This window comes from Rhea pennata, chromosome Z (assembly GCF_028389875.1).
Source record: "Rhea pennata isolate bPtePen1 chromosome Z, bPtePen1.pri, whole genome shotgun sequence".
NCBI classification, from domain to species: Eukaryota; Metazoa; Chordata; class Aves; order Rheiformes; family Rheidae; genus Rhea; species Rhea pennata.
Window position 1 is genome coordinate 78,805,099 of NC_084702.1, and position 19,776 is coordinate 78,824,874.

General features: G+C 49.6%; 1 protein-coding gene across 4 annotated transcripts in view; it reads left to right on the plus strand.

Annotated features, from left to right (window-relative positions):
• The window catches only part of CTIF (cap binding complex dependent translation initiation factor), a 152,630-nt gene that overhangs the window by 104,442 nt on the left and 28,412 nt on the right, over positions 1-19,776 (plus strand). The window lies entirely within an intron of this gene.

Below are 19,776 nucleotides of genomic sequence, written 5' to 3' on the forward strand. Positions count from 1 at the left end.
AAGAGAGGTGGATTTGTTTGTTTGTTTGTTTTTATGAAATACACTGGATCTTTTTAAAATGGCTCGTAGCAAATGTCCATCGAGAAGTCATGGTGAGCAGAAGGTGCATGGAGCAAGGAGACGGGCGGGAGCTCCTCAGCTCCGCAAGGTGGAAGGGGCGGGCTGCGCTGGCGATGTGTGACTAGGACCCGGGAGAAGGGTGCTGCGCTTCTAACTCTGTCCCCAGGCTTTGGCTCGCATTAATCCCTGCTTTGGCCCGTTGTCATTATTTACGCTTGGGTGGTGCCAAAGAGGTTCGGTCTTCTCCCTGCCATCTCCTGGGCTGAGTTTGGCTATTGCTCTGTGCTTCCAGTGGCTCAGCCACAGGTGAGTGATGCTGGTGGGGAAGCGAAGGCAGCCCAATGTATTCCTACCCACTCCCTTTCGTGGCACTGACTGCCATGGATTGGGGTCCATCATGTAAAATAGTAAGATGGGCCAGTGGATTTGAGTTCACCTTTGGCTTTCCTCGTATGCCATTTTATTGATAACACAGTGTAACTCTACCAAGAATTGTAATTTGAATCTCAGTAAATCCTCTCTTTTCTGTGCCATCATTTCCCTTCCCAGCAATTGGGAAGGTAATTGCCCTCAGCCACATCGATGTACAGGAGCACGTTGAGTCAAGGTGGAGCTCTGGTCCAAAGCCGAGAGAGGAAGATTGAAGTCAGGATTCGAGCTTGCTCGCTTCCGCGGTGCACAGTGATTCCCCCTGTCTGTACCGCACAGCCGCTCTGCGGAGGCCACAGTTTCTTTTACACTCATCAGCCTAATGCCTTTTCACACATAGACTTTATTCACGGAATAATTGTCTTACTTTAACCTCTTGATGCCCCAGAAATTTTCCTTCCTCGGTTTGGTCCTGTATTCCAGTCTCGTTTTAAAAATACTGACTCAAATCCTGTGGCTTTTTGCACAGGTTGCAGTAGTTGGTCCCACTTGTGTGTCGGTGGGCTCTGTTCGTTTTGAGATGTTCAGGATAAGCAGTGTGAAGGGATATAAACCAAGCCCATAAAACCAGATCTGCTTTTATCAGTCCAGGCAGAGGATAGAAGAGTAAAATTGAGATCAGATCCCTTCTGAGGATATAAATTATGTGGCATTAGGTATTGGAGAGCTGATCAATCTCCCCCTATAAATCAGGGGGCAAAGAGAAGTGTGGACCACTGCTGAGCACTAGGATTTGGGAGGAATGAGTTGAAATCCCTCCTTTCCTACAGAGTTCCTGTTTATTTGAGCAAATGACTTAGTCTCTCAGTGACAGAGCAACTTCTTTGGGCCATAGGGTTTGTAGGGATAAAGACATTGAAAATGGTAAAGTAAGTGGATACTGTGGTAAATGGGGCATGTAAGTAATACACATGGTTCATGCTGAAAGGCAGATTATTTTCCCCCCTTAACTTTATTATATTCTGGAGGGGAAGTGGTCTGGGTCTTCAGCAAGGAATGGTTTGTGGTTTGACAGAAGTGGAGACAAGAGAATCCAAATGCAGCTCTGAATGGGATACTAGAAAGGACCTAACCTGTATGCAATGTCCAGCACCAGCTGCAAAACCAGTGAGATATCTTTCCATTGCTGTTTCCAATTTAATTTAATTACAGATTGTCCAGTTCATACATAGAAGGCACAGTGGTAACACTTGTCTAGGAAAAGCCGTTGCCCGGCAGAGAAATTATTTCACTGAAAGATACATAGCACGTGAGGGGGGAAAAAAATCCAGATCCTTGGACTTGTCACAGTCCCAAGGGCCCTGGAAGAAACCACAAGGCTAGAAATGTATCTGTCTCATGGACTACCAGAGCATCCTCACGGAGGGATTGTAAGCTTAGCTTCATGGAGATCTACCACTTCTCTTCTATTTATGTGTCAGTTTGTAAATTATATTCCATATAATATACACTGGCTTGTAAATTATATTCCATAAGCAGCTAACAAGCTCCACTCGAGGTGCAGTGGTGGTTCAAGGGGGAGATCCTCCTCAGCTCCAACAGACACATGCTGGTCCTCGCGGCTCTTCCGTGTAGACTGGGGCTGCGGAGAGCAGGGATGTCTCACTGGGAACATTGCAGATGAGGGCTTTGCAGATGGGATTTCTTTACACGTATGGGATTGGAAGGCAAGTCTAAATTCACACATCTATCTTGTATACATTAGATGTATGTTTGTATTTATGTATATACACACACACACAACTTTTGTGCATGTTGTACTGACAGTCCTAGTAGGCTCAATGTCCATCATGCCTTCGCCATGGTGGCCTATGTCACCAGTAGCTCCTGTGACATTAGCCGTGGCAGGGAGAGCTGAAGCTGTGCACTGGGCTTGGAGGGGATGGCTCAGAGGAGCATCCTGAGCTATGTGCATCCGTCCCTATTTAAACTGTGGGAAAGGGAAGAGCAGGAAGGAGGCAAGCTCCATCTTGCTTGCCCCAAACTGCCTGCCTGACGGTGGGTACCTCTAACGGTGCCTCTGAAATTGTGTTGCAGTTCTGTGGCAGGGTGTGTATTATATTTTGCGTAGTCGCAGGGGCCGGGCGTAACCTATCCAAGTGTCTACAGCGACCCACATTCCGGCGGGGAGGAATGCAAGCCGGAGGGGAAGCAGTCCTGGCCACCTGCCAGGGCCGGCAGGTGAAGAGCAAGAGTTTCACATCAATTAGCGATGGGTAGCTGGGAAGGGGCCGCCGTGCCCCGCTGGTGCAGCCGCGCCGTCGGCTCTGTGTGTCTCCCGACGGCACTAACACTTGCTGGGCTTCGTCGGCTCCGTGACTTTCCCGGGAGCTGCTCTCAGCCGGGTCCCGCGCGGATAAGGCTGCTCGGCTCGCTGCCTCGCGGGGAGGTGAAGAGCAACCGGAGGTTGCGCCGGCATCTCCTCCTGCTCCAGGCCTCCCATCCGCAGCAGCTCCGGAGGGAAGGGTTGGAAAAACGCCGGAGGGATGGCGCGGAAGAGCCCTCCGCCGAGCTCTAGGTGGAGACTGCGGACTGCGCGCGGCCCGCTGGCGCCGAGGCGGCCGCCCCGCCGGCGCCGGGCTCCGGGGGCTCGCTGGCGAGGGGCCGGCGGGCCACCGCGGCCCGGCACCACTACCTGCAGCTATTCCCCAGCCACCGCCGCAGCGGCCCAGGGCTGCTCGGGGTGGCGTCTCCCCATCTGGCTGGCTGCCCGGGGCTTTAGCGAGCAGAGGCAGCAACAAAACGGCTCCAGCGGCAGATCCCCCTTCCCTTCCCGGAGGGGCGAGGAAGAAATTTGGTGGGATCTCCCTGCACGCGTTACACAGGGCTGGTTGCTTGGCTGCTGAGAAGCCTCGGACCAGCCTGGATGGTGTTTCAAACCGTTGGCATCGCTTTGGAAGCTCCGATGCACAGAGGATCTGGTTTTTTTCTCTCTCAAAAGGCCCAAATCCTGCCGGTGGACGAGGGAGCGCGTTGCCGCCCGCCCAGCGACTCATCCAGGCTAATGCATCAGGCTGTCAGGCCATCTGCTCCCGGGTGCTCCGGCCTAAATCCGGCTCAGCCCGCTGGAAGCGCTCGCCTTCGAGCGGTTTTACTCGGGCTGACGGCTGCAGGGTTGGGAAATCCCTGCCCCTGGCAGCAGCAGGCTGACGCCGGAGAGAGCTGCCCTCCTCTCCGCGGAGTGCGTTCCCTCTGCAGCGCCGGGGGACGCGCGGCACAATGTTTTTGCATGGCTGCGACCCTCGAGGGCCGGCTGCGGGCGCAGCGCTGCCCGGCCGCACCGGCACGCTGCCCAGGGCTTCGGGAGCGTTTTGCTCTCACGCCGCAGGGAGCCAGCAGCCCGTCCGTGCCCTCGGCCGCGCAGCAACACGTCCCCGCTCCTGCTCGACTGCTCGCAAGCGCACCAGCTCTCCTCCGCTCCGGGAGAGCGGTTGCGACGGCCTGCCGAGAGCAGGGGCCTCTTTTGCCCGGAGGTGGCGGCGGATGACAGGCTTATCTGCAAAATCCCCGCCGGGCCGGGAGGGCATTTCGGCTCCGGCTGCCCCGGCGAGCCCCCGGCGGGGGGAAGGCGCTTCGGAGCAGACAGGCTCGCACCGAGCGAGGTCAGATGTCTGGCCGAGCCCAGACGGCCTGTTGGGACAGCGCGGTCGAGGCGCGCCAGCTCCCGCGGCCAAGCGAGCCCGGCAGCCCATCCCGTCCCCTCTCACCCCATTGCTCCTGCGGCTGGCTCGCACGAGCGCACCCAAGGCAGCCGTCCGCAGCGAGCACCCCGGGGCAGCCCTCCTACCCCGAACCCTCCAGCTGGAGCACTGCTAAATCAGTGCAAGCCAGTCTGTCCCTGGGAGCAGGGTCCTTCATGCTATCCCTTCTCCTGCCAGCCCAGCACCTTTTTCTCTCTTTTCTTCTGCTCATTTGCTGCCAGATCCATGCTCAGCCCCAGCACACCTCGGATGGCATGAGGAAGCCATTTGCCAGCAGCAGTAACACAGTTCCCAGCTTGGTCCAGGTGGAGGGCTCCATCTTCTATGCTGAATTGTGATTCCCCCAACGCACAGGAATTGCCATTCCCGCAGAGATTTGGGGCTTTTTCTTGGCACTCGCAGGAGTTGTTTCAGAAGGAGAGGGATCTCTGACCCCAACTCCCGGCACCCTGGAATTACTGTCCCAAAATAAGACTCACCAGAGGAGGTCACAGGGCCACCAGTAGGCAGCACCCTTGACGCTGCAGCAGGCACCTTCCACGATGGGAGCGATGCGGCGTGCTGGGCTATTTGTAACCAGGGAGCACATCAGGCAGTTCATGAACCCTTCTCCTTGCAATCAGTACCCTGTGAGGCCCCTTCTTCGCCCTGCTATCCCCTCGTGTTTGCTCAGCAATGTTCGAGCGCTGGGCCAGAGCCACCACCTCCCAGCAGACTAAACAGTTGCAGTGTTTTCTGCCCTGCCTAGAGGAGTTTAGAAAAGTTTCAGTCTGAAACTTTTCACCAACTTTGGGCACCATGCATATCTCTTGCTGGGAGACTGGACTAGACCTGATTAGAGAGGTCTACAGAAACAGTTTCTGAGTTGATAACTGTAGAACGGTGAAGCCACAAGGACAATTCAGGTTTATGCTACATACATGAGGTGGAAAGCCCTAAAAAACGCAAGGTAAGCTGTGGGATTCCCCTTCCCTCGCACCCGCACTGCTGTTCATGTGCCAGCAACCCAAGAAGCAGACAGATCCATGTCCTCCCATCCACCTCGTTTTCTCACATCTCTGCTTCACTGCTGAAACCTGGTAGCCTTTTGTGGGTTCTTTTAAAGGAAAAAAATGGGATCTCTGGCCATAATGCCCTGTGCCCCATGGCCCCAGGGCCAGGGATTGCAGAGGAGCAGAAATTGAGCGTCACTTTCTTGCTTCAGATGGCTATGCAAAGCCACCTTGGCAGATGGATAGTCTTCCAGCCACTACAGTAATTACTGCCATGTGCTTACTTACCGTAAAGGGTCATTTTTGCATTCTGCAGCCTGCAGGGAAACATCCTTTCAGGAACCAGTTGCAGTTCCTGAGTCTGTAGGAGAAGCTTCCAAACCTTTCTCACCTGAAGCAAGCCAGCAAGATGTTGCTTTGCATGCAAGGGACATGGGATGGTTTCTCTGCTCCTCTTCCCTACATCAGCTCTTTCCAGAGCTGTAGTCGCTTCATCCTTGGCGAACTCACCTATGGATATCATCGGGCTCACATTGTGGCCGCCTCTGGCTGTACCCCTTGGTGGGGCTACATAGGTCAGATCTCACATCAGTTCCTAGCCGCAGCCATGATTGGGGTGCTTCTTTCCTTGGTGGAATGATGCTTCCCCAAAGGGAAGGCACTGCTATGGCCTGGCATGAAGGCAGCTCGTGGCAGCTTGTTTTCGTTGCCAATTTGTCCTTGCTGTGAGTGGAATAAGGAAGTGGGAGATGGGGAAACCACCCGTAGCCCAATAATTACAGATTTCTCCAGCTCTGCACCCACTGATCATCCCCGAAGGGGTGGCTTGGAGGGCCTGGGGCAGGCTGGAGCCCCCGGGACTCTTTGCTCACCAGGAGGATGAGACGGATGCTGTCTGGCCACCTGACCAGTGCAAGCCTGGAAAAGAGGGATTACGACACGTGGGATTTTGGTGCGTGTGACCTTCCCAGGTGCTGCTCGACCTCAGTCCAGCGTGGCAGCTTTCGGGGCTGAATCACGACTTCTGTGTCTCAGCACAAACAGCACAGAGATGACATTTGTGACAAATGCATTTGTTAGGAAGAAAACAGGCAAAACAAAAGGCATCTTTGGGGGTTTTCTTTCTTTTCTGCCTGTCCTTCACAACAAGGGCCACCAGCTCAATGTGGAAAGCATGACCGCTGCGAAAGCGCCTCCCGGGCCTGGCGTAAATCAGGAGTGCTCGTGCAGAGACGGCAAGCGGGATTAGCTGCTTGCGTTTTTCCCTGCCTTCCTTCCTTGTTTTGCCTGGGGAGGTTGACGTTTCAGAGGGCGCAGCTTCGTTTCGAAGGCGAGCCACGTTTCTCGGCCCGCGGTGACTTAAAGACCTAGCGGCGGCGCGGGGGCAGGAGCTGCTGCCGCCCATCCGCACCTGCCCCCTCCTCAGCTTTCGTTCCCCTTATATCTCCCTTTGCAAACTTGGCCGGGCCCCGTAGACTCTTTGGCACCTCCGCCTTATAAAGAGGACACATTGCATGTGTGAAGCTTAAAATAAGAATGCAGCCTGTTGGCAAAGCCCAGCTGGTCCCCGGCGCTGCCTGCCCGTCTGGGCACCTCCGATCGCACGGAGGAGCGCCGCACACACAGCCTGGGCGGCTGCCAGCCCCCCGCTCCGACGGGAGGCATTTGCGCACGGGATCTGTCCAGCGGCGGCTGGCGGGGTGGCCGCTGTCCCCGTCGCTGCCCGTGTTGCACGTGGCACTCAGGATTTCTCAGCCACTGAATTGCCTCCAGTCTGAAAACCTGGCTCGTGGTGCGCTGTGCAATAACGCAGCGCACCCGGGGCTGTTGAGAAGGGCCGAGCAGGAGATCTGGATCAGCCAGCAAGCTGTGCTGGGGAAAATAAACCTTGGGGAGCCGAGCACGCACCGGGGAGCCCTGGGGAGGGCTGAGCACGCTGCACCAATCCTCGCGTGCACATGCTGCAGCACAGCGAGGAGCAGCATCTCCAGGGAGCAAACCCATCCGGCACCAGCGCTGCCGCGGGCTGAGCCTTGGCTTTTCCCCGCTTGCAGAGTAGGGCTCAGAAACTAATCATCGAAGCTTCCGCACCCAAGCACAAATTTAAAGCAATCCCTGTGCGTTTGCATGGGAGATGGTTGTCAAAACGGCCCATTTTGGAGCTGATCTCGTGCTTTGGGGGACTCGGCGCCAGGGTTGCATCTCTGCTGGAGCGTACAGTTCGTCAGGGTGAGGGGAGCAATGATGGGCAGACGGACAGTGGGAGGGAGCAGGCAGTCCGGATCCATGGGAATGAGGGGACAGTGCCTCCCCGTGTGTCATCTCAGCATCTCTCAACATGCCAAAGGTAACCAGAGGGTTTCCCACATGCACTTGCAAAGTCACAGGGCACTTTGCAGCACCAGGAGCCAGCTCACGTAATACGGGTGCGCTTCCCTTCCCTCTTCTTGGGGAGCTGCCGGCTGGCTTTTCCCACTGCCCCACGTACTTATCTTACACATCTTTTGAGATGTTCAGCTACCACCATGGGGCACAAACCCATGTTGATCAGGGTTTGGAGAGGGGGGTTATGTTTAACACGGACTTTGCAAAATGCAGGTCTAGAGGATCCTGTGATTTCCCTGTTCTAACAAGCCATGCATCACAAAATAGGTCACAGCTAACCTGAGCACCCATAAAAATAATACTTACAGGAAAGAGAGCAGGAAATCTGTACACATTTGTGTTCCTCGGCTTTACACAGACTTTCCTTAGAAAGATCAGCTGTGCTAATCATATCTCACCTTCTTAATAATGTTTTTCATGCCAAAGTGTTCTTTCAGTGCTTGCGCCTGTTGCTGCAAAGCGGCTGTCTCTGGAATGGAACAGAGCCACTATTTTGTTTTGTTTTGTTTTGTTTTGTTTTATTATTTCTGGTAATATTTTAATTCAAAAGCAGAGAAGGAATGAACTGGAATTATGAGGAGATTTTAAGTAAATCAAACAGTCAATGTTAGTCGCAGCAACTCTAACAAGCAACCAGATGCCCAGTAACGCCGACTGTTTCTCTCAGCTGAAGGAAATGATGGTGAAAGCAGGTGGCTGCTGGAGATGATCCTGCTGATTGACAAAGACTATAAAGTCCTGCATGCAGCAGGAATCAGCTAGAGATGGTGTCTTTGCTTGCAGTCAGCTCTTTGCCATGAAGCTGAGGTACTTCCCCCTACCCCTGAATTTTGCTCCAGTTTTTTCTGTCCCTGCTTGCTTTTGTCTTCTGTGCTTACTTTTTTTCCCCCCTCTTGTGTGGGCATGCCAACCTTAGCATGTATTTACACCTTGGCTACTGTGTTCCTCCTGCCCTTAATGTGTGCTTCCTTGCCGCCTCTGCACCAGGCATGCTGCAAAGCCTTAGTGATGCTCTGCTGGCTTTCACCCCATGGTGCCTTCTGCACCTGAAGGGCCTTGGTGCCCCCTGTCTCCCTGCTGGGCTCTCTCCATGGGGATCTAGAGGTTGGCTTCTGACTCTTGAAGGCATCAGCCTAATGTGCTCTGTGTGTTATACTGTCTAAAGGATATTTGTGGTCTGTGAGGGTCTTGTGTAGGTCCCTATTTGAGGGTGGCAAAGAAGGTGACAATGGTTTGGCTGCAGATGTGCTTCAGCCACTGCCTTGTGTTGGTTCCCTATATCCATGTGTCCTTCTGTCTGTCTGCATCTCTCCTGCACTGGCTGTGACCTCTGGTTGGGGGAGGTGCTGTCTTTTTGCTGTGTGTGTGACAACAGGCACAAAGCCTGTGTCTTGCTTCATAAAACATGTGCCTGTGGGAGAAAAAGGGCTTTGAGTGATGGTGATACATAGCTGTTATCCAACTAAGATAAAGGCTAACGCCCTCACATATGCTTGTGAATCCACCATTAACCCAGAAAGGTGCTTGGCAGGAAGAGTGACAGTAAAAACTGAATAACAAGGAAGAGAACTCTGTCACCTAGGTACCAAGTTGCATTGGAGGAAGTATGGGCAAAAAGCCCTCTGATGAAGCAATCTGACAGCACTGAAAGTGTCCCTCTCTCTTCTTGGTGACTAACCATCTATTTGCAGAGTGTCTGTGCTCTGCCCATTACCCTCCTTGAAAACTATTTGGAGGCATCCTCTGCAATAATCTGGTATATGCCTCTGTAATTCAGTAGAGATGATAGTGTTCTGTTAAAAATTAGGTTTTCTGCTGGCCCACAACTTGGCTGTGAACTCTGTTGATCCTTGGGACTTGTTGTTTTCTTAGGATGTGACCACATCTGAATTCTTTAATTCCTCCTGCCCTTTCTTCTACAAGAGAAGAAAAGCAATAAGGAGACAGTGTGATTTAGTGTGGACTCTGCTTTACTCTGTGCAGACCATACATCTATTCAGAGGATCATTAAAGCAGGTTTTTACACCAGAACAACTGCTAAATGGTGTTTGCTGTTCTTGCTGTCTGGACTATGCTGCTTCATCTTCTCGGTCGTCTCGTAACACTCGCCGAGACAGTGCTCCAACATCTCTAGCGACTGCTAGATTAACAGCAATGCTTTTGTATTTGCAAATCCATTATTCTGTTCCCCTTCAGGTGCTGTAAAACTTGTCTGAATTAATAATTAACTGCTAGTGCCTCTGAAGCTCCCAAGGACCTCAGTGGCATTGCAGACTCAAGCCTTCAGACACCCACATCAGGTGGGTAATTGCTGTTGATCACAAGCTTAGAGCCAGATGGAGAGGGTCAGGGAGAGATGAGAGAGTGGGAGCTGATGAGATACCCAGGTAGCATATTTTCAGATATGTGAAGCAGCAGCTGCTGTTGGCTCCTGTCTGCGTGTCTCCGGTAATGAGCTACCTTGGAGGAGGTGCCTGAAAAAGCAAGGAATTTAAAATGCAGGGGTGTTTCTGGTCCTAGGGAGTTTACTCAGCATCTCCCCACAAATCTTTGGAAGAGTCAGGAATTTTTTGACCTTAATTTCCCCTTCCTGCCCAAAGTCTTTTGTGAGGAAGAAGTACTATTTCCTTGGTAAGAACAGGCAAAACCTGTATTTCCTTCTTGTAGGTTGTTTGTCTGACAACTATAGAATATTTGAGCTGTTCTTATAAAATCAGTCAGCACCTTTTATTGCAACAGTTTTTCTTTTGGTTGTCAGCTGATGGGTGGTAGTTACCTATGATGATGATGATTGCAGGTCAGATGAGGGCCTGCACCTGAGTCTTCATCATGTAGCATGCTTTGAGACCTCTGTGATAAATATTTGGGAAGAGTTTGGTGTGAAAAGCATGCCAGCTTCAGAGGGCTGAGAGGATGATGAAATAAGATCCACCTTAAAGGCAACTGATTGGATTTGCTGCTCTTGCCAAAGTGGTTCAAACACTGAGAAGAGGCCAGCGTGTGCTTGTGTATGTGTTGATGCAACTCAGAGGAAACAGTGGTGAAAATCTGTGGGAGTCGAATGCCTCATGGCTGTGGGTGAAGCCCAGACCTTTGTAAGGCTGCATACAGAGTGTCATCTGTAATTTAAAAGGTTTATCTGTTTTAAATGTCAATAGCTCCTTTGTTGGAGTAATAATAATAATGATTTGCATGTCTCAGTCACACACCCGAAAGCACTTTGCAGAGGAAGATGAGTAAATTGTTCCCATTTGCCAGATGGGAAATCAGAGTACAGAGGTGATAGGAACCCACGCAAAGCTGAAAATAAATCTCTGCTTCCCAGAGCTGTCCTCAGTCTCCCGTATTAGTATTGCCTATTCCTACTCTCTCTGCTTGGAAGCTGTTAGCTCCCCTGATCATTTAATCAAAACTGTTTTACTATAATCATTTTACTCTGCTTTTTGTTTTGTGCCTGTGCTGAAATAGCATGGAAAGGGATGGTGTGGTGGAGTCCAGAGCCTGGGATTTCAATATGACTCATCGTGGGCACTCAGCCCCTGCCAAACTAAGGATAGAAAATCCATCCACTGTTGCAAGAGTTATGGCTGGGTCTGCAAATAAACTATTCAAATCTCAGCTTCTCTCTTGATGACTAACTTGAAAAGCAGGGAGCTGAAGGAGTATACTCTTCCCTGGCAGGTTACAGCCACCTCCTACAGGGAGATGATCACCAGGGGGAACATGGTATGCTGTCATCAGGCCAGCTGATTACTACAGGGAGTGTGGTGGTCCTCACACAGTACAGGTTGGAGTGTGAACAGATTCAGGCAGAGAATCTGATCCTCCTTGGAGGAGAAGAGCCCCTCTTGGAGCCCACAGAAGGATAGCTGGTTCCACCTGATGAACCCTCCTGCTCTTAAAATGATGTCATGACCCTTACCATGTCTGGATTTCACAATCTGAGGGCAGACAGTGAAGGGTGGGGAGGCTGTCAGCACAGTGCTTACCCATCCAAGTGAGTGGCACCTCCCTCTTCCTCCTCTCCTGGCAGGTATGTGAATGTTTGGAGGGATGTTTATAAAGAACAAGAAAATTAAGGCCTTCCTGCTCCTTAGTCATGTCCACAGTTTTCCAGAAGTTTATAAAAAAACTCCTTTGCTGTGCTGTTTGTATCCATATGGAATATGGCATTTCTGTGGAAGTTATCAGCTTGGTGGTAGCTCTGCTTTGGAGATGCCCAGTGAGACCCAGGCAGGCAACAGTCTTGATAGCATTGCTACACATGGTCTCCTCCAGAGTCTTTTTTTGCCATATCTCCAACCTTGGAGATATTCAAAAGCAAGTTGGATGTGGTCCTGGGCAACCTGCTTGAGTATAAGTTTGGACCAGATGATCTCCAGAGGTGTCTGCCAACCTTGCTGCTTCTGTGATTTGAACCAGAATCCCCTGGTCCACTGTTGCTGTTGCAATCTTCATGTTGATTTGTGGTCAGTTATGTGGGCAGCGGTTCCTTTTGGTTTGAGCAAGCCTTGTGAATGAGGCAGGGTTTGAAAACTGATCCCTATCATGGCAATGGCACTTCCAGCATGAGGGCGTAATTTGCTCTGATTTCTGTTAGAAGGGTAGATCTTGCCCCAAAAGATACCATGAGCTTCCAGCATGCCATGTTACCAGGATTGCCTAAGCTCTACAGGTCATGGTAACTCTCCAAAGCCAGCAGGATTCAACCACCTTGGTCCATCTTGAGTCCATCCTTAGTCTGCAGGGGTGTCTGTGGCATACTGGGCAGCAGGATGTAGCATGTTTTGATCCTCAGCAGGGCCACAAGGAGTGGTACATGCCTGCCTTGAGGCTGGAGCTGATGTGGTCTGATGGCCACTTTACATTCCACCTAACTAAGGCACTGCCCAAGTATAAGCCATTGCTTTAGGAGATACTTGATCAATCCCTTCTGCTGCCACAGATTTCTTGAGCAGCTCCTGAACATCATCTACAAGCTTGTGGTAATGGAACTGCTTGTCTAACTGGACTACATTCACCATGAAGCAAGGCTTGGCTCCAGAGGCTGATCCAAGCTGGGACCGAAGTGCTACTATTTTAAAAAATCCAAGTCCTAGAGAGTAAGGCAGTGATATTAAGTACACAGTGTCATTTGTCATAGTCATTTTGGTGAGGATTTTGTGAGGAGATGTTTTCATGAGCAGAAGCTCCGCAAGGCGTGTCTGTAAGTGTAACTGGGGGGAAGAAGAGCAACATAGGTCTGCGCTGTCCCGGCTGGTATCCTGCAGCTCTCCTGAGCTGTTTTATATGTTGCAAGCCCTTTCCAAAGAACCATTTAAGGTTTCAACCTTTTGTAGAACTTGCCAGTAAGATCAAGGAATTAGGCACTACCTAAAAAGCTGAGAGGCGCTGTGCTATCTCTGTGATATCTAAGCATTATATATGTATTTTGCAGTGTTTCTGACTCAGTAATTCCTGCCTCCTGGCAGCTCTGCTGTTTAGTCATTGTCAAGAAGAGCCCTATGTTTACAGAGCAACAAGCCCAAATATGTAATTCTTCCTCCTCCATGAGAAAGTGATGATGCTTAAATTAGCCTCATTTTTATCCTTTTATCATTTTATTTTGCCCTCTAACTTACTGTTGACATTGTCAGCCATGAGTTGGTGGGCCCAGATTTGGGGTAGAGTTATTTGGGAGCTGTCTTTAAAAGAGTGGCAAACTCCCAGGGGATGAATTTCTGCTGCAGCTATCTGAGCTGGAGTGAGGGCTTAGATCCTATGGTCAAAATGCAATATTGCTTCTCCTCTTGCCTGACTCTTCCTGAAAAATAACGTAGAGGAAAAGAGGGATCTCTTTTTTCCTGTGGAGAAGATAGTCCTCTCAGATTTTAATTTGATCCTGATATTTAAGAAACCTCTTGTCTGGGCCGAGAAGTGTTACACAAGTTGCATCTATGCTGGGAGTTGAGGAGTAGAGTTTGACAGGGTTGCAAGACTGGAGAGCCCCAAGACACTGGTATTTTCTATTCCTGTTGCTGGCAGAGCTTAGCAGTAGCTTGAGAAGACCTTGTCAAGCTCAAAGGGTCAAATTTGGGATGCTACATGGTGGGCTAAGCTGTGTCCAGATTTCATCCATACTGTGGAACAGGAGCATGGGCCACCCCTAACACAGGCACAAGGAGCTCTCTTCCAGAGTGTGAGCTGAGGTGACCTCTTAGCACAGGCTTTGGAGTGCATGAGAGGGGTATCTCTGCTTCTGCTTTCCAGCCCCTTGAATACCTATATGCTGTGGCTTTGTGTGATGATCACATGATGAAGTGCTTGGAATCCTACCTTCTGGTTTGTGCCCTAGTCATCTCCTGTCTGAGACCTCTCCAAAGATCCCATCAGCATCCCCACCTCTTGCTACATCATTTTATAATGAACTATTTTCCTAAACCAGGCAATGAGGTGAGGTCAACCTTCCTACCTGGTATAAATACATTTTATTTTAAACTAAAAGCACTAGAGGCAGGTCATCCAATAAACATGCTCAGATTATCTATAGGCTAGGGCACTCCCAAATTAGTAATAAAGTTCATGTTTAAAAATATGATCGAACTGATGAAAAATAACTTGCTTACTGCACTGGCATCACATTGTAAGCATGGGGCAAGCCAATCCACAGGTTATTTTTATATAATTGTGTGAGGCATTTCCAGAGCAGATATAAAGATCACTGGGCAGGGCAGTGGCCATGACATCTTGTTTCTTTGTGTGCTTCAGCCACTTGAAATATTCTGTTCTGCTTTGCATTTGTGATCCAGAGATCTGCAGGTCATTCTTCCGGCATGGCTCATAAGCTACAGGATCAGCAGCCTATAGGACATGACTATTGGACATGGCTGTGCAGGGCAGTTGGGGCAGGGATTTTCTTCTCTAGTCTGTCACTGGCCTGCTCTTTGCTGTTTGATAGCTCTTCACCTCTCCCACCTCTTGATCTGGCTTTGTTTTGGTTGCGAACTTTTGGGGGAAACAATTGAATTGCTCTGCACCTTGTGCCTAGTCCTTTGGGTCACCAGTCCTGCTAGAAGCATTCTTATAGTGCAAATAATACAGTTGTTTTGGGCTGTGACCCACTGACTCACTGTTTTTGAAATGCTAGCTTAGTACTGATCTTCTGTCTTTGGGTGGGATTCCTCCAGCTAACTCTTGGTGTCCGTAATTCAGGTCATCCTCATCACTCTTCATGGGGAGCTAACCAGTACTGTCAGAGTCAAGGGTGCAATCCATCTTGACTCACACAGCCTACATTTGGTCAGATGAATCACATCCTTAACTCCGTTGGCCAAATCAACTAGATCGCTGTTGATTACAATGGCAGTATTGTCAGACTGCTCGGAAGGAAATGTCTGCAATGCGGGCACCCAAAGTGAGGTGAGACAGCTTCTCTCTGGGTGACGTTTGTGTCTGCTTGCCCATCTGTGTGCTGTTGTACTAGTGAATCCTACTGCCCTAAGGCTAAACTTGAGCCCAGAGCTCCCGGTGCTACTTCCCTCCTGCCTGCTGTGAAACCATCCTCAGCACTACCATGTGTGTGGCAGAAGGATGCATCTCTGGGATGCTTTGAAGAGAGACCCCAGGCATTACAAGTTCAGCTTTCCCTGATGTTCAGGTCCCGGGGGGTTGAGTCTTGACTGTAGGCAAGCAGGGCTGAAAAATGTACCTATATGGTACTTTTCCTACTGCGTCAAAGAAATTGGTATCACCGTGCTTTAACAGAGGGAGGCATCAGGACACCACAAGGGTGCAGTAACTGTTACTCAGCCAAAGACAGGAGTAGAGCCCAGTTGTCTAACCAGATGCAGAGGCTGTCTGCTAATGGCTTTTACAGCAAGACTTTTCCCCACTTTTACCCAGAGCAGTGGCATGAGTGTAGTACTAATGCAGCCTGAAATAGTCTTCCTGTGCTGTATCTGCTCCTTGAGATTGCCTTCATCCTAGATCTGCTGGCAGAATGCTTTCTCCAGTCTGCCCTGCTGAGATTTCCATCTTGGGTATTATTTATTATTTAGCAGGGGAAAGTGTTCTGGGACACTGGGTGGATGCATGTTGTTGCATTAAACAAAGTTGTTCAGACATGACATGTCACTAAAATACTAAGTGTGCTTTCTTCGGCAATGGATGGAGTCAAGTAAATAATTTGCTACAAATAAATGCACTCAACAAAACTAGCACTCATGGAATTTGGGCTAGGTTTCTCCTGCCCAGCAGTGGGTGACCATTGCTACACAGAGATAATCCTCAGCAGGGCATTTGGCAAAAGCCCTGGGTCAACAGGTTCGCTCCAGGGTCTGGGAAGGTCCCAGGACTCTGGGTTCTTGGGGCTGGGACATCTTGTCATAGTCTTTTTTGCGCTTCCCCCCTCACCCCCCCCCCCAACAGAGCTGAGACATCTTGTTCTGCTACTTGTAAAAGGGTGCAATGCCCTGTTACCCAGGCCCCTTTTTTAGTGCAGTAGAAACTAGTTGTTAAAGGGCTATACTGCTTTTACAACTGAAAGGTGACTTGGCCAAAACCTGGACTCTCGTCTGGATTTATTGTGTTGCCACGAAGAAGTGAGAAGGGACGGAATTGGGCATGAGGGGTTTTTTTCCTTACTAGGAATGCTAATGTTAAAGTTGCACGAGTGTTTTCAAAAAGCACTGTGTACAGGCGCACACTTCAGTCGGGACTGAAGCAAGAAAGAGCACTTTTTTTTTCCTTTCTTTCCATAATTTCACAAATTGCATGAGTATGTGCATGCATGTGTGCAGGAGCAGTTAGTGTGTGTAATGTGTCTTAGCATACCATTAATCTAGCTTAGCTATTGATTAGAAAAGGGGTGGGCTGTGCTGAAAGGAGGCAAAAGAGGAGAAGTTGCAGGTGTCTTGTCTTTAACCTTGCAAAAGAAGAGATGTGAGGGCCACCTTTTAAAGCTGTTGAGATCAGTAAGGTTGGAAGGGACCTCCGGAGATCATCTAGTCCCTACTCAGCAGGGTCACCCAGAGGAGCTGCTGCCACTGTGGGAACATCCACACAGACACACCTGCCTGAGACTGGAGCAAGTTTGGCTTGGTTGCTGAAAAGTAAATGTGAGCTATTTCCTTCTGCTCTGAGGGAGTTACTCCACAGGTGCAAGTAAAATTTTGCCCAAGCTGAGGCCACAGCTGAAGCAAGGTGGTTATTACAGCAGTCTCCTGTTCTGAGTCAAAATGGGCTGGGATGCCAGCCTCACAGGCACAGGGCTGCCCAGGGCACTGGATGACCGTGCAGCTGCTGTGGTATGCCATCTTCTAGTTTCAAACACCAGAAGATTGTCTCCATCTCCCAGACTTCATTGACACATCCCCACTGGAGTTTTTCCCTTTCTCAGCACCAAAGTTAGGAGCAGTGAACTTTGAGGTCTCTGCTGGGTAGCATCGCCCATGTAGTGCCGTAGTGTGAAACCTGGACACATTCTATGCTAGCCACCACAGTGCAAAGGGCTGGAGAGAGCTTGGTTACAGACAGCAGCAGAGGTGGGCCTGATGGTTGTCCCTGGACCTGCTCAGATGTTACAATTGCACAAGCACTGGAAAAGTGGTGGGTTGGACCATCCTGGGGAATGCAGCAACCTCGGCTAAATTCCTGCTTCCCTAAAAATTCAGTATCAGTGCCGGGTCAGCCAGCTCCTGCAGAAGAGCTTGGGACACCTCTAATGCCAGAAAATCGAGTAGGTTGTGGAGCTGGACCAGCAGGACAGGATGAAATGCCATTGCTGCAGAGCAGCAGGATCCTCTGGGGAAGGCTTTTCCTGCTGATGCATGGGGGCAAGAGATATCAAGCAGACTTGATACAGCCCAAGGAAACCTTTGGTGTCTTGCAGTGTTTTTAAGCTCTTTTCTCTGCTGTGATGGGCAGGGAGGGAGGTCCAGGCTTAATGTTGAAGAACAGTCTCCAGGTCTCCCACCCTATGGCCTTACAGCTGTTATCCCAGAACAGCTCTGCTAAGACTTGCATAATTTGGTCTCTCTGGTCATCATCAAAAAAAAAGGCACATCTCTGATACAGAAAAGCTTTTTTCCATTCCAAGCAGTTGGCCAATGATTGCAGATACTTTGGTTCAGCAACAGACAGGTTGGATCTCGGGCAGGGCAGATATTTGTTTCTCTGACACTTCAGAAGATTTTCTTTGCAAGACTGAAGTAGGGCAGTGTTGGAAGAAGAAATGTAAAGTTTCCTGCAATGTGTTTTATTTTTTCCCCCTTGGTTTCCCAGTAATCAGCCATGAATTACCTATTGCAGGTGGCAGCACTCTGCCAGCAGTAAATAAGGAGAGGTGTATTTTCTGCTTGAAGTGTTTGAGCTGGCAACAAACCCATCTCTCCGGACATAATCAAAACATAAATCTCATACTTAAACTGCAAGGTATCCCAGCCTGACTGGTTTCTGATAGCTTTTAGGGATGACAGAAGGACTGCCTACTTAAGGAAGTTTAAAAACACAGAATGTAGTTTGTGTGTCGACCCGCTGGATCTCTCCAAGCAAATCCGCAGGGGATATGTATATATACACTTTTTTTCTTCTCCGCTTGCATGAGGCTGTTTTTGGCTCGTCTGTGTAACGTGCAGTGCCAGAGTTCATGTGGTTATCCCGAGCAGCGAAGAATTTCCCAGCGTGCTCTGGCAATCCTGAAACATTAAACGGCTTTCGGAGCGGATTGATGTGGTCCCCTGCAGGAAACAGCAGTGCGTCAGCAAACATTTCCAGGCAGGAAACTGGGGTTTGTAAGGGAGCCTTCAGTGCTGGAGGTGGAGAAGAGGATGGCACAGGGCATCATGGGGCTGGAGCGAGGTACGTCGGGGCGTGAGGTTAGGCCACGGAGGGCACAAGTGCAGCATCCATGGGGCTGTGACCGTGGTGAGCACGAAAGCCCGGAGAGGTTGAGGCCCTCCCTCTGGAAAAGGGAGGATGAGACCCTTCCCTCAAGCAATTGGATATTTGGGGTTTTTTAGTTGCTCAGTGGTTAGAAGGACATTTCTCCAATTCTTTTTGTTGTTTGGGAGTTGTTTTTTCTTTTCTTTTCTTTTTTTTTTCTTTTAATGCAAAAAAAAAAAAAAAAAAAAAAGTTGAGTGAATAGTGCAGAACAGGTAACTTAATTTTTTTTTAACCTGAGCTGACAACTAATTCTCTCCTCCATCACCACCCTGGGACTGGCTTAGTAAGGAAAGGAAGAACTCTGCAGCCTCCCCCAGAAAATGTAAAAAGACCCAGCAGTATTTGGCTGCAGGTTTATTTCAGATTCGCAGATATAGTTGGGCAATTGCCTTATGGAAATGGGTGTAGGGAGGAATTAGTCATCACTCTTTGGTTAATAAGTGGCTCAGCTATTTTACAAGTCTTTTTTCTGCATATGCAAATACTTTTCTTTTTTTCCCTTTTTTAGTGAAACATAACTTCTTTCTTGGATCTTCTGTGCATACAATTGTGTCATGAAAATTATCACTGAGCTTTGGCGTTGCCTTCTTTAGTAGCTGGTTTACTTACCTTTGCTTCAAAAGAAGCATCTCCCATGTGTCGTTTGGGGCATGACTGTGATCCTTTGTGTAGTGGCTTTTATATCTCTCTGACTCTGCAGAGTGCAGCTGCAGATTGGGGCTTTAGGAGAGGCAACGTCTTTGTCTCAGGCAGCAAGAATAAACTGAGATGAAAAAGATAAGATATTTAGTTGGTGGATTTAGCATGTTGCGCAACCCATGTTGGGAACACACACTGTAGAGCATGAACTTGTCTTGTTCTCTAATTTTCCCCTACATAATATCTACTAATTTTTAACAACAAGGAAAGGTTACTATGGAGACAGACAAGCAAGGTCATGTGAGACATCTTGCTGGAAGCTCCTATAGCATCACTGAGAGGTCAGGGAAGCGCTTGCTCTTAGCTCTGAGCACAACACACGCTGCCTTGTGCCATCACAGTCAACAGTGTTTCATCTAGAAGAGTTCTTATCTGGTTTTCTGTTCCCTCTTGGTCTTTGTCATACAGATGTGTTTTTATATCCTGCTTTTGGAACCCCTTTCTGTTTTTCTCTGTGATTGGAAGACTGGGGAGGCAACCATCTCTCTGCACTTCTTCATCCTGATGTTGCTCCATAGATCACGTCATTCTCATAATCCTTGGTCATGGCAACCATGCAGCTCAGGAGCAAGGTGACCTTTTAATGCCA